This window comes from Pelobates fuscus, chromosome 4 (assembly GCF_036172605.1).
Source record: "Pelobates fuscus isolate aPelFus1 chromosome 4, aPelFus1.pri, whole genome shotgun sequence".
NCBI classification, from domain to species: domain Eukaryota; kingdom Metazoa; phylum Chordata; class Amphibia; order Anura; family Pelobatidae; genus Pelobates; species Pelobates fuscus.
Window position 1 is genome coordinate 58,760,462 of NC_086320.1, and position 14,748 is coordinate 58,775,209.

Below are 14,748 nucleotides of genomic sequence, written 5' to 3' on the forward strand. Positions count from 1 at the left end.
CACTGGTTCTGTTACATTTTTAGGCATTGTAATATTAATGTATGTAATTAAACACATCGTTTTCCTGACGTCAGCTCCTGAGTGGAGCGGAATGCGCATGCGGGGCCAGAACCGCGCGTGCATTAAAAACGCCCATAGGAAAGCATTTCTCAATAAATTCCTATGGACATTCTCCACTCTGAATGCAATTTTCGCATTCAGCGTTGCAGAAGCGCCTGTCAGGAAGACAGACACTAGATCGCTGGATTAACCCTGCTATGTAAACATAGCAGTTTCTCTGAAACAGATTTTCACATATCCTGAGGCGGGGATTGTACCGTCCAAGCACTATACAGCAAAGCTCTTAGCAGCTCAGAAAAGTGTGAGTTTAACCCCTTCAGGACGGGTGACGGACGAGGTCCGTCATCCAGGGGATACCCTTAACGACGGGTGACGGACCTCGTCCGTCACGCGGTAAAATTAACCCCAGATCGCCGCAATCGCGGCGATCGTGGGGTTAATGGTGCTCCCGGTCTGCCTCTGTATAAGAGGCAGACCGGGAGCACCGAATCCGGCTGCCCCAGCACATGTACCCGCTCTGACAGCATGTCTGAGCGGGCACATGTGCTCAGTATACTTACCTTCCGCCTCCCTGCACTTCCGGGTTCACTGTGAAGTGCAGGGAGACGGATCAGTGCTGATCCTGCCCCCTAGTGTTAAAAAAAATAAAGTAAATTTAAAATCCCAGCACCCTTTACCCCCCCTTTACCCATTTTAATACAAAATTAACCCCTTCCCTGCCAATTGATCACTGACTACAGTGATCAATTGGCAGGGATTACATTTTAATATGATCTGATTTTATTTTTTTTTAACCCCTGAGGGTAAATTCTTTTTTTTTTTAACCCTCAGGGGTTAAATTTATTTTATTAATTAATTTAAATATTTTAAAATTATAAATTTAGCTAGCTGGGGAGGGTGGAAGTTAGTGGGGAATTGGGGGATTTAGTGTTAGGCTAACTAGGGGGCTAACGTTAAAAAAAGTTTTAATATAAGCTTTAAAAAGTTAAAAAATTAAGTTAAAAAAAAGTTTTAATAACGTTTAAGTAAAAAATAAAAAAAAATAAACCCTTTACCCAGTCCAAATAAAAATTAACCCCTTCCCTGCCAGTCGATCATTGCCTACAGTGATCAAAATACAGATCACAGTATTAGTAGTGTGATCTAATTTTTTTTAACCCCTGACGATTAACTTTTATTTATTTTTTAACCCTCAGGGGATAAATTTATTTAATTAACTAATTTAAATATTGTATAATTAAATATTTTGCTAGCTGGGGTGGGTGGGAGTTATGGGAAAATGGGGAATTTACTGTTAGTGCTGCTTACTGCTAGTTAGGGGTTAACGGTAAAAAAAAAAAAGCTTAGAAAAATATTAAATCTGTAAAAAAAAGTTTTACGAAAGTTTAAGAAACTTTAAAAAAATTAATAAGCATAACAAAAGTTTAAAAAATAGTTTTAACAAGTAAAAAAGTTTTAAAAAGTTAAAAAATAAATTTAAATACACTACACCTGGTACAAGCTAGCGGAAAAATGATCCCACGCTAAGGGTCAAAATATGCCTTTTGAAATACCCTGGGATGTCTTCTTTAAGAAATGGTATGGCTTTATGGGGTATTTGGATTATATAGCCTGGTAAAATACTCTAAAATGGGACATGGGCACAGCGTAAAAATTTAAAGTTTGAAAAAAACTGGAATGACTATGTCCCAAATGTGCCCCTCTGATGTCCACATATACCTGGCAAAGGTACATACGGGGGTATTTTTGTACTCAGCTGACATAGCTGAGCAACATATGAAGTATTATACAGTCGTAGCACACATAAGGTTTGCAAAATATACTGTGCAAACTCACTTTGTGTGTCAAAAAGGCAGAAAAACGCTTATGACCACTACACCTGGTACAAGCTAGCGGAAAAATTATCCCACGCTAAGGTTCAAAATATGCCTTTTGAAATACCCTGGGGTGTCTACTTTAAGAAATGGTAGGCCTTTGTGGGGTAGTTTGAATTTAAAACCTGCGAAGATGCTTGGAAATTGCACATAGGCCCAGCGTCAAAATCCAAAGTTCTGTAAAAACTGATTTGGCTTGGTCTCCAATATGGCACTGTAGCTCCACAAAATAGTGCCAAAGACATTAATTGGGGATGTCTTTTTACTCAGAAGACTTAGCTGAGCATAATTTGGGGGGTTTGAACTTAGTGGCACATATGAAATATACAAAATGCCCAGCAAAAATGCAATCCGTATGTAAAAAATGCACAAAATAATTTTTTACCACATACTTTGGCATGTAATGGTAAAAAAATGGGGGCATGTTAAGGCACAATATGCACCTTATGAGATACCCTGGAGTGTCTACTTTTACAAATGCTAGGCCTTTGTGGGGTTTTTTTGAACAGTCAAACTGTACCCCAAATGGAAGCATAGGCTCATTAAATCCGTCTCTCAAAATTCTACTGTGAATACTGAAAAGGACAGGTCTCCTATATGGCACTGTAGCTTCACAAAATAGTGCCAAAGACATACAATGGGGGTACCGTTGTACTCAGCAGAAGTAACTGAACACATAATAAAACTTTGTACAGGAATAGCACATAACAACTTTACAAAATACACATGAGAAGTTCTTTGTTATAAATTTGTGTGCCAAAACCCCCAAAAAACACAATTTTACTCCAATATTTAGCAGAGGTTGGCGGTAAAATGGCTACGTAGAAAGTGTCAAAACAACCTTAGGTAAATAGCCTGTGGTGTCTACTTTATATAAATATATACTTTTGTGTGGCAATTTTGTTTTCTTTCATGGCTATTAAGCTTACAAGACAAACATACTAAATTCTAAAATCGCTCCACATTAAAAGTTTATTTTACTCCTTGTGCTTTGTGACCTGTAACTACCAAAAAAAAGTGAAAATCCCAGACACATTATATATTCTGTAAATCAGAACAACTAAATGAATTTATTTTTAATTACTTTCCTTAACCTGCACTAATTGTGCACACATTATTATTGCAAAAACTGTTAAAAAAAATCAAGATTTTTCATTTTTTTTGCATTTTTCTGTATTTTATTAATAATAAATAAGCATTTATGTAAATATATGTTACATCAAATTAAAGCCCTTTCTTTTTTTTTTTTAAACGGTATAAAAAAAAGAAAGGGCTTAATTTGATGTAAAATGCAAATTGCAGTTGAACGCAAACAGCAAAAAAATGCAAAAAATGCTTGTGTCATTAAGTGAAAGACAAGCTTCTGAAGCTCGGTCCTTAAGGGGTTAACAACTATATAGTTTTAAAAACACTCTCACACTGATCTGACATATTGCACTATTATCTGTATATACTGTTTTGTGATTTAAGGTCCTGTGCGATCTGGAATTGCCAATCTTTGACTGTTTAATGAGTGTATGTGTATATATAAGATTATATACTTATTCTGCACTATAAGGGCACTTTAAATATTATTATTTTTATCCGTGTGGTTGTTTTGGCATGGTAGATCATTCCTGTTTTTTTCACAATTTGCACACTTCACAAGCTTTGGGAATCCTTGCTGATCTAATGCAGCCCATTCTTATTGATTATACAGTGCCTTGCAAAAGTATTCACCCCCCTTGGCATTTTTCATGTTTTGTTGCCTCACAACCTGGCATTAACATGTATTGTTTGAGGATTTGCATCATTTAATTTACAGAACATGCCCACAACTTTGAAGATGTTTTTTTTATTGTGACGCAAACAACAAATAGGACAAAATAACAGAAAAATTAAATGTGCATAACTATTTACCCCCCTAAAGTCAATACTTTGTAGAGCCACCTTTTGCAGCAATCACAGCTCCAAGTCGCTTTGGATAAGTCTCTATGAGCTTGCCACATCTTACCACTGGGATTTTTGCCCATTCCTCCTTGCAAAACTGCTCCAGCTCCTTCAAGTTGGATGGTTTGCTCTTGTGAACAGCAATCTTTAAATCTGACCACAGATTTTCTATTGGATTGAGGTCTGGGCTTTGACTAGGCCATTCCAACACATTTACATGTTTCCCCTTAAACCACTCAAGTGTTGCTTTATCAGTGTGTTTGGGGTCATTGTCCTGCTGGAAGGTGAACCTCCGACGTAGCCTCAAATCACGCACAGAGTGGTACAGGTTTTGCTCAAGAATATCCCTGTATTTAGCACCATCCATCTTTCCCTCAACTCTGACCAGTTTTCCAGTCTCGGCTGCTGAAAAACATCCCCACAGCATGATGCTGCCACCACCATGTTTCACTGTGCGGATTGTGTTCTTTGGGTGATGTGATGTGTTGTGTTTGCGCCAGACATAGCGTTTTCTTTGATGCCCGAAAAGTTCAATTTCATCAGACCAGAGCACCTTCCTCCATACAATTTGGGAGTCGCCCACATGCCTTTTCGCAAACTAAAAACGTGCCATTTTGTTTTTTGCTTAAAGTAATGGCTTTCTTCTGGCCACTCTGCCATAAAGCCCAACTCTATGAAGCGTACAGCTTATTGTCATCGTATGTGCAGATACTCCAGTCTCTGCTGTGGAACTCTGCAAATCCTCCAGGGTTACCTTAGGTCTCTGGGCTGCCTCTCTGATTAATGCCCTCCTTGCCCGGTCTGTGAATTTTGGTGGGTGGCCGTCTCTTGGCAGGTTTGCTGTTGTGCCATGTTCTTTCCATTTGGTTATGATAGATTTGATGGTGCTCCTGGGGATCATCAAAGATTTGGATATTGTTTTATAACCTAACCTTGACTTGTACTTCTCAACAACATTGTCCCTTACTTGTTTGGAGAGTTCCTTGGTCTTCATGGCAGTGTTTAGTTAGGGGTGCCTCTTGCTTAAGTGTTGCAGCCTCTGGGGCCTTTCAAAAAAGGTGTGTATATGTAATGACAGATCATGTAACACTTAGATTGCACACTGGTGGACATCATTTCACTAATTATGTGACTTCTGAAGGTAATTGGTTGCACCAGAGTTTTTTTATGGGCTTCATAACAAAGGGGGTGAATACATACACACATGACAATTTTCTGTTTTCTATTTCGAAAAAATAGTTTTATGCATATATGTTTCTCATTTCACTTCACCAACTTAGACTATCGTGTTCTGATCCATCACATAAAATTCAGATTAATAAAACATCGAACTTAAGGCTGTAATGTAAAAAGTCAAGGGGGTTGAATACTTTTGCAAGGCACTGTAGTGAGCACCTAAACCTATTTCTATATAAATAGCTGTAGGTCGATGGTGATCCTATAGTCAGATGACTGGGTTGGCCGCCACTCTGGATCTCGAGGTGAATGGCGTGATGTTAGAGGGATCCCAGGGTCCACCACAAGCGTTGTTGAGCCAGTGTTAGTCCCCTCCAGTCCCAGTGATGTGAGGAAAGTTTGAAAACTAGGAGAGTGTGAGCAGACCCATTGTGGGTAACCAGGGAGTATCCCATGACTCCCCACCTGTAGGCCATGCCAGCCTTGCAATGTTGATGTGTGACAGGAGTAAGGGACCTGCGCCATTGAAGGGTAGCCCATGTCAGATCTGTCATGATCATACTGTGGCCCAACACACAGACCTAAGTAAAACAAGGAAACAATACAAAATATAAATATTATTACTGAGCCTTAGAATGGCCAGATTTAACATAGAGAGAATAGTCAAAAACTAGCTGAGGTCAGGAACACAGACAGAAACATAAATGAACAGGCAAAGCCAAAAGGTCAAGGATACCAGAAATACGTATAGTTGGGAACGAGCCAAGATAAAAAATCAGTAGACAAATTTAAAGAACGCTCCCTTGGATAGCCAGCTAGTGGAAACCACGACAGTGCAATAAAAAATAGTAACAGGGGGTTTGAATAGCCCTAAACTTTATTTAATTGGCTAATATGGGTCATGTGATTCCAAAACGAATGTGCGCATCGATGACACATGCACGTTTGCGTGACCTTTAACCTCGCTGATTGGGCTTGGTCACGCGTGCTCCCATGCAGGGCCGGCGCTACCATTAAGGCGGACTAGGCAGCCGCCTAGGGCGCCCTTGGGAAGGGGTGCCGCCAGGAGCGCCGGCCCCCCTAATGCTGCAGCCGCCGGAGCGATCTGTAGAGCGCCTCAGGCGGCTGCAGCTTCGCCCGGGCTGGTGCGTCCATGAGGGCGCACCGCCCGGGCGCAGCATGAAGAGAGGAGCTGACAGGAGGGAAGCGCTCCTGTCACTCCTTCACTGTAGCGTGGCCGAGCTCTGTACTGTCCGCCGGTACAGTGAGCATTTGTCTCCTGTACCCGGACGGACTAACAGGAAGTGAACACTGAGTGTTCACTTCCTTTTAGTCCGGCCGGGTACAGGAAACAAAAGCTCCCTGTACCCGCGGACAGTACAGAGCTCGGCCACGCTACAACATAGGTAAGGGAGGGTGGGGGGAATAAAGGGAGGGGGTGGAGAAATAAATGGAGAGGGAGGGGGGGGAGAAATAAATGGAGAGGGGGGGGAGAAATAAATGGAGAGGGAGGGAGGGGGAGAAATAAATGGAGAGGGAGGGAGGGGGGAGAAATAAATGGAGAGGAAGGGAGGGGAGGACAGGAGAAATAAATGGAGAGGGAGGGAGGGGGGAGAAATAAATGGAGAGGGAGGGAGGGGGGAGAAATAAATGGAGGGGGGAGAAATAAATGGAGAGGGAGGGAGGGGGGAGAAATAAATGGAGAGGAAGGGAGGGGAGGGCAGGAGAAATAAATGGAGAGGGAGGGGGGAATAAATGGAGAGGGAGGGGGGGAGGAGAAATAAATGGAGAGGGAGGGGGGATAAATAAATGGACAGGGGGGATAAATAAATGGACAGGGAGGGGGGAATAAATGGACAGGGAGAATAAATGGACAGGGAGGGGGGGAATAAATGGACAGGGGGGAATAAATGGACAGGGAGGGGGGGAATAAGTGGACAGGGAGGGGGGGGATAAATGGACAGGGAGGGTGGGGGAATAAATGGACAGGCAGGGTGGGGGGAATAAATTGAAAGGGGGGGAAATAAATTGACAAGGTGGGGGGGGGGGAGTAATTGACAGGGAGTGGAATTGACGGGGTTAGGAGGGGGAATGAGAGTGGGAAGGGGAGAAGAGAGTGACAAGGGAGGGGGGAGAAGAGAGGGACACACAGGGGAGAAGAGAGTGACAAGGGAGGGGGGAGAAGAGAGAGACAAGAGGGGGGAGAAGAGAGGGACAAGGGGGGAGAAGAGAGGGACAAGGGGGGGAGAGAAGAGAGGGACAAGGGGGGGAGAGAAGAGAGTGACGAGGGGGGAGAGAAGAGAGTGACGAGGGGGGGAGAGAAGAGAGTGACAAGGGGGGGAGAGAAGAGAGTGACGAGGGGGGGAGAGCGGGAGAAGAGAGTGACAAGGGAGGAGGGAGAGATTGACATCCATCACACACACACAAGGCACCCCTTGCACACAGAAAAACACACAATGCATTACACACACAGACACACACAAGCAATTTAACCCTTACATACAATGCATCCCTTACACACACAGAAACACACAATGCATTCCTTACACACACTCAATGCACCCCTTACACACACTCAATGCACAACCTACAGACGCACACACTGCATCCCGTACATACACAGAAACACACATTGCAGCCCTTACACATACAAACACAGATTCACACAATGCATTCCTTACACACATATCAGGACATCCCCTACTCCTGTGAACAAACTATTTGGTGGAACATGAAGGTGGACAGGGGCGGGCTGGGCCGGGGGGCAGGGAGGCAATTGCCCCCCAGGCCGCCCGAAATTATTTTAGGACCGGCCGCGGCGGGCCGGCCCTTTAAATGCTGCAGCCGCCGAGCGCTCTGTAAAGAGCGCTCAGACGGCTGCAGCTGCTTTTCCCTCCCTCCCTTCCCCTGTAGGTGGCCGAGCTGCACTCCGGTCCGTGGTCCCGGCCGGAGTGATGGGAAGGTGCACACTGAGTGTGCACTTCCTGTCAGTCCGGCCGGGTACAGGAAACAGAAACTCCTGTTCCGCGCGGAACAGGAGTTTCTGTTTCCTGTACCCGGCCGGACTGACAGGAAGGTGCACACTGAGCACCTTCCTATCACTCCGGCCGGGACCGCGGACCTGAGTGCAGCTCGGCCACCTACAGGGGAGGGGGTAAGAAGAAGGGGGGGGGGAGAGAGTAAAAAGAGGGGAGGGGGGAGAGTAAAAAGAGGGGAGGGGGGGAGAGTAAGAAGAGGGGGGGGGAGAGTAAGAAGAGAAGAGGGGGGGAGAGTAAGAAGAGGGGAGGGGGGGAGAGTAAGAAGAGGGAATGGGGGGGAGAGTAACAAGAGGGGAGGGGGGAGAGTAAGAAGAGGGGGGAGAGTAAGAAGGGGGGGGAGAGTAAGAAGAGGGGAGGGGGGTGAGTAAGAAGAGGGGGGGCAGTAAGAAGAGGGGGGGGGAGAGTAAGAAGAAGGGGGGAGTAAGAAGAGGGGAGGGGGAGTAAGAGGGGAGGGGGGAGTAAGAAGAGGGAAGAGAGGGAGTAAGAAGAGGGGAGGGGGGATAATAAGAGGGGGGAGAGTAAGAAGAGGGGAGGGGGGAGAGTAAGAAGAGGGGGGGAGAGTAAGAAGAGGGGAGGGGGGAGAGTAAGAAGAGGGGAGGGGGGAGAGTAAGAAGAGGGGAGGGGGGAGAGTAAGAAGGGGGGAGAGTAAGAAGAGGGGGGGAGAGTAAGAAGAGGGGGGGAGAGTAAGAAGAAGGGAGGAGTAAGAAGAGGGGAGGGGGGAGTAAGAAGAGGGGGGAGTAAGAAGAGGGAAGAGAGGGAGTAAGAAGAGGGGAGGGGGGATAATAAGAGGGGGGAGTAAGAAGAAGGGGGAAGTAAGAAGGAGGGGAGATAAGAAAAAGAGGGGGGTAAGAAGAAGAAGGGGGGAGTAAGAACAAGAGTGGGGAGTAATTAGAAGAAGGGGTAAGAAGAAGAGGGGGGTAAGAAGAAGAAGGGGGAGTAAGAAGAAGAAGGGGGAGTAAGAAGAAGAAGGGGTAAGAAGAAGAAGGGGGGTAAGAAGAAGAAGAATGGGGTAAGAAGAAGGAAGGGGTAAGAAGAAGAAGGAGGGGGTAAGAAGAAGAAGAGGGGGTAAGAAGAAGAAGCACCTTCCTATCACTCCGGCCGGGACCGCGGACCTGAGTGCAGCTCGGCCACCTACAGGGGAGGGGGTAAGAAGAAGGGGGGGGGGGGAGAGAGTAAAAAGAGGGGAGGGGGGAGAGTAAAAAGAGGGGAGGGGGGAGAGTAAGAAGAGGGGGGGAGAGTAAGAAGAGAAGAGGGGGGAGAGTAAGAAGAGGGGAGGGGGGGAGAGTAAGAAGAGGGAATGGGGGAGAGTAAGAAGAGGGGAGGGGGAGAGTAAGAAGAGGGGGGAGAGTAAGAAGAGGGGAGGGGGGAGAGTAAGAAGAGGGGGGGCAGTAAGAAGAGGGGAGGGGGGGAGAGTAAGAAGAAGGGGGGAGTAAGAAGAGGGGAGGGGGAGTAAGAGGGGAGGGGGGAGTAAGAAGAGGGAAGAGAGGGAGTAAGAAGAGGGGAGGGGGGATAATAAGAGGGGGGAGAGTAAGAAGAGGGGAGGGGGAGAGTAAGAAGAGGGGGGGGGGAGAGTAAGAAGAGGGGAGGGGGGAGAGTAAGAAGAGGGGAGGGGGGAGAGTAAGAAGGGGGGGAGAGTAAGAAGAGGGGGGAAGAGTAAGAAGAGGGGGGAGAGTAAGAAGAAGGGGGGAGTAAGAAGAGGGGAGGGGGGAGTAAGAAGAGGGGGGAGTAAGAAGAGGGAAGAGAGGGAGTAAGAAGAGGGGAGGGGGGATAATAAGAGGGGGGAGTAAGAAGAAGGGGGAAGTAAGAAGGAGGGGAGATAAGAAAAAGAGGGGGGTAAGAAGAAGAAGGGGGGAGTAAGAACAAGAGTGGGGAGTAATTAGAAGAAGGGGGTAAGAAGAAGAGGGGGGTAAGAAGAAGAAGGGGGAGTAAGAAGAAGAGGGGGGAGTAAGAAGAAGAGGGGGGAGTAAGAAGAAGAAGGGGGTAAGAAGAAGAAGGGGGGTAAGAAGAAGAAGAATGGGGTAAGAAGAAGGAAGGGGTAAGAAGAAGAAGGAGGGGGTAAGAAGAAGAAGAGGGGGTAAGAAGAAGAAGGGGGGTAAGAAGAAGAAGGGGGGTAAGAAGAAGAAGGGGGTAAGAAGAAGAATGGGGTAAGAAGAAGAAGGAAGGGGTAAGAAGAAGAAGGAGGGGGTAAGAAGAAAAAGGGGGGTAAGAAGAAGAAGGGGGGTAAGAAGAAGAAGGGGGGAGTAAGAACAAGAGTGGGGAGTAATTAGAAGAAGGGGGTAAGAAGAAGAGGGGGGTAAGAAGAAGAAGGGGGAGTAAGAAGAAGTGGGGGGAGTAAGAAGAAGAGGGGGGAGTAAGAAGAAGAAGGGGGTAAGAAGAAGAAGGGGGTAAGAAGAAGAAGAATGGGGTAAGAAGAAGAAGGAAGGGGTAAGAAGAAGAAGGAGGGGGTAAGAAGAAGAAGAGGGGGTAAGAAGAAGAAGGTGGGTAAGAAGAAGAAGGGGGGTAAGAAGAAGAATGGGGTAAGAAGAAGAAGGAAGGGGTAAGAAGAAGAAGGAGGGGGTAAGAAGAAGAAGGGGGGTAAGAAGAAGGGGGTAAGAAGAAGAAGGGGGTAAGAAGAAGAATGGGGTAAGAAGAAGAAGGAAGGGGTAAGAAGAAGAAGGAGGGGTAAGAAGAAGAAGGAGGAGGGGGTAAGAAGAAGAAGAGGGGGTAAGAAGAAGAAGGAAGGGGTAAGAAGAAGAAGGAGGGGGTAAGAAGAAGAAGGGGGGTAAGAAGAAGGGGGTAAGAAGAAGAAGGGGGTAAGAAGAAGAAGGGGGGAGTAAGAACAAGAGTGGGGAGTAATTAGAAGAAGGGGGTAAGAAGAAGAGGGGGTAAGAAGAAGAAGGGGGAGTAAGAAGAAGAGGGGGGAGTAAGAAGAAGAGGGGGGAGTAAGAAGAAGAGGGGGGTAAGAAGAAGAAGGGGGTAAGAAGAAGAAGAATGGGGTAAGAAGAAGAAGGACGGGGTAAGAAGAAGAAGGAGGGGGTAAGAAGAAGAAGAGGGGGTAAGAAGAAGAAGGGGGTAAGAAGAAGAAGGGGGGTAAGAAGAAGAATGGGGTAAGAAGAAGAAGGAAGGGGTAAGAAGAAGAAGGAGGGGGTAAGAAGAAGAAGGGGGTAAGAAGAAGGGGTAAGAAGAAGAAGGGGGTAAGAAGAAGAATGGGGTAAGAAGAAGAAGGAAGGGGTAAGAAGAAGAAGGAGGGGTAAGAAGAAGAAGGAGGGGGTAAGAAGAAGAAGAGGGGGTAAGAAGAAGAAGGAAGGGGTAAGAAGAAGAAGGAAGGGGTAAGAAGAAGACGAGGGGGTAAGAAGAAGAAGGGGGTAAGAAGAAGAATGGGGTAAGAAGAAGTAGGAGGGTTAAGAAGAAGGCGGGGAGTAATAAGAAGAAGGGGGTAAGAAGAACAAGGGGGGGAGTAAGAAGAACACAGGGAGGAGGGGGGTAAGAAGAACACAGGGAGGAGAGGGGGTAAGAAGAACACAGGGGGGTGAGAACACACAGAGGGAGGAGTGAGAAGAACACAGGGAGGGTGGAGAGGGGGATGAGAAGAGCACAGGGAGGGTGGGTGAGTGTGAGAAGAGACCGCTAGGGGAGGGTGGGGGAGAGGAGAGACCACTAAGGGGCAGGGGAGAGCTCTAAGGGACAGAAGGGACAGCTCTATAGGACAGGGGGCAAGACAGGGAGCTCTTTAACACTACGCACACACACACACACAATGCATCCCTATACATACACAGAAACACACAATGCACCCCTATGCATACACAGAAACACACAATGCACCCCTATACATACACAGAAACACACAATGCACCCCTATACATACACAGAAACACACAATGCATCCCTATACATACACAGAAACAGAACATGCTTCCCTTACACACAGAGAAACACACAATGCATCCATTACACACACACACAATGCAACCCTTACACACAAAGACAATGCATAATTTGCACACATACACAGAAACATACAATGCAAACCCTTACACACACATGCAAACACACACACTGTTTTTCTTACATACACACAGAAACACAATGCATCTCTTACACTCAATGCACACACATACAGACACACACCTTGCATCCCTTATGCATACAAACACAGATTCACACAATGCATCCCTCACCAGAAACACATAATACATCCCTTATACACAAATACACACTGCTTCCACTACACACAAACACACTGCATCACCTGCACAAACTGGTATCCCTATACACTACATACCATAAGCACACATATGAGATAACACATAACACATCCCCTACACACTGCACTCCCTGTGATCGAGCTCATGGGTGGGTGGAACATATAAGTGGACTTATGAGTGGGCCTTATGGGCATACTCACCGTCAGGCACTGGGGCCCAGACCTTGAGCTGTGTAAGAGGCCCCCAAAAATGGAGCTGCTTCCAATTCTCCCAGAACGTTGAATTTTGTGACCACAGTTGCAAACAGCCTCCAGAGGTCCTGTTCTACACCAGACCAGTGGAGCCAAACTGCAGCCCATCATCATCCTCATCTAATTGTAAGTAGGCAATCTAGTATATTATTAGTGACACTAATCTATTTACCTCACATTAAAGGGACACTATAGCTTAATGAAGTGGTTCTGGTGTCTATAGCTGGTCCCTGCAGGCTTTTTAATGTAAACACACACTGTGTGCAGCACTGGCGTTAGTTCATATGGCAGATCATATGGGTGGGGCATTGTGATGTCACATGGGGGGGGCGGCAAATTTATATTTTGTCTAGGGCGGCAAAAATCCTTGCACCGGCTCTGATCCTGGGCAGGTGCACCAGTCTACTGGTGACCCACAGAAGGGGAGTGCACTGATTGCACTGCACTCTCCTCCTGCCCAGACCCGTCTTGACCGCAGTGCAAGTGCCCTCTGCCCCTAATTTACAGTGGCTCACACTCACAACAAGCAGTGCCTAGAGCCCTTTGCAGAGACGGAAACAAAGAGGTTCTGCGGCAGCTGGCCGTCCTGCAAGCATTACATTAAACAGCTGTTCCCCATGCAGCCACAGATGGCGTTGTGCTGGGAGACTGTGATTACTCTTCACTTCCTCCCAGCCTACAGAGCAGCGCATGGGGGAGAGAGGAGGAGGCATGATTTAATCTTGAATAAATCCTCTAAGCAAACCTTTATAAATTTGGGGGGATCAGCTCTGTTTCCACAGTTTATTGGTGTTTACTCTCATCTCTGTATTAATATTGAGGGATGTCTAAGTAGTAACATCAGTGTGTGTCAGCAGGGCCAGCCGTTAGGGTGGGCAAGCTGTGCAGTCACGCAGGGTGCCATGACAACAGAGGCGCCCGGCGGCCAACACAGCTCACAAGTTGGGTACACCAGCATATTTAATTTAAACGATTCGCTGGTGGTCCACTGGTGCGCACCAGCAGTAGGTGCAGTCAGATCATATCCTCTCCCTCGTGGTTCCGGCGCTCAGTTAGTGAGTCAGAGCACAGGCTCAGAGATTCTCAGCCTGTGTTCTGACAACATTGAAAGTCAGAGCCGTGAAGGAGCGGGTATGGCAAAGAGCTACTGATTAGCATAACATCAATATCCGTTATAAAACCAGAAAAAGGTGGGCATGGATGGTGAACTGATTTGGTGGCGCAATGGGCCACTTGACTGGTTTTGCCCCCCAGGCCTAAGGCTGCCAGCCCTCCCCTGAAGGTGGACCCTGGGGCCCAGACCATGAGCTGTGTAAAGGGCCTTTAAAAAAAATGGAGCTGCTTTCCGTTCTCCCAGAACACAAACAGCCTCCAGAGAGCCTGTTCTACACCAGACGAGTGGAGCCAGACTGCAGCTAGAGCCCATCACCATCCTCATCTGATTGTAAGTAGGCAATCTAGTATATTATTCGTGGCACTAATCTCTAATTTACCTCACATTAAAGGGACACTTTAGTCCCCAGAACCACTGCAGCTTAATGTAGTGGTTCTGGTGTCTATAGCCTGTCCCTGCAGGCCTTTTAATGTAAACACGGCGGCACTGCAGCACTTGCGTTAGTTAACATGGGGCATTGTGATGTCATATGGAGGGGGGGGGGGGGGGGGGGGCGGCAAACTTTACTTTTGCCTAGGGTGGCAAAAATCCTTGCACCTGCCCTGCTCCCATGCCAGGAGCTGTTACAAGATCTTGATAGGATACGTGTGATTCTTCAAACAGCAGATTCGTCTTGTCTCTCAGTGCCTTCATTATGTGCCGTTTGTATTAGTTAGTGCAACGTAAGATAACATCTCTGGTAATTTTAGGTGAGGATTCGGACGAACTGGGGATTTGGTACACCCCATCTATGATAATTTTCCTTGCTACAGCCAGGGGCAAGATAGTCACCAGTAATATTCTCAGATAATTTGGTAGCTCCTCTCTTCGGTTAACACAGTGGCAAGGATGCTGCGTATCTTAACGTTGTTGCTTCTAGAACGGTCCTCCATGCCATTCATTTGTAAAGAGAAGGTTTGTTGCACCTTTTGGAGCTGCTGTACAGAGCTTTGCACATTAGAGAGGCCGACGTTTATATCAATAATGTTCTCCTCCGTGGCATGTACTCGGTTAGTGTTTTTTACATGTCTGACTTAAGTATTGTTAGTTCTGCTCATGCCCGGACTGGCCATCGGGCAT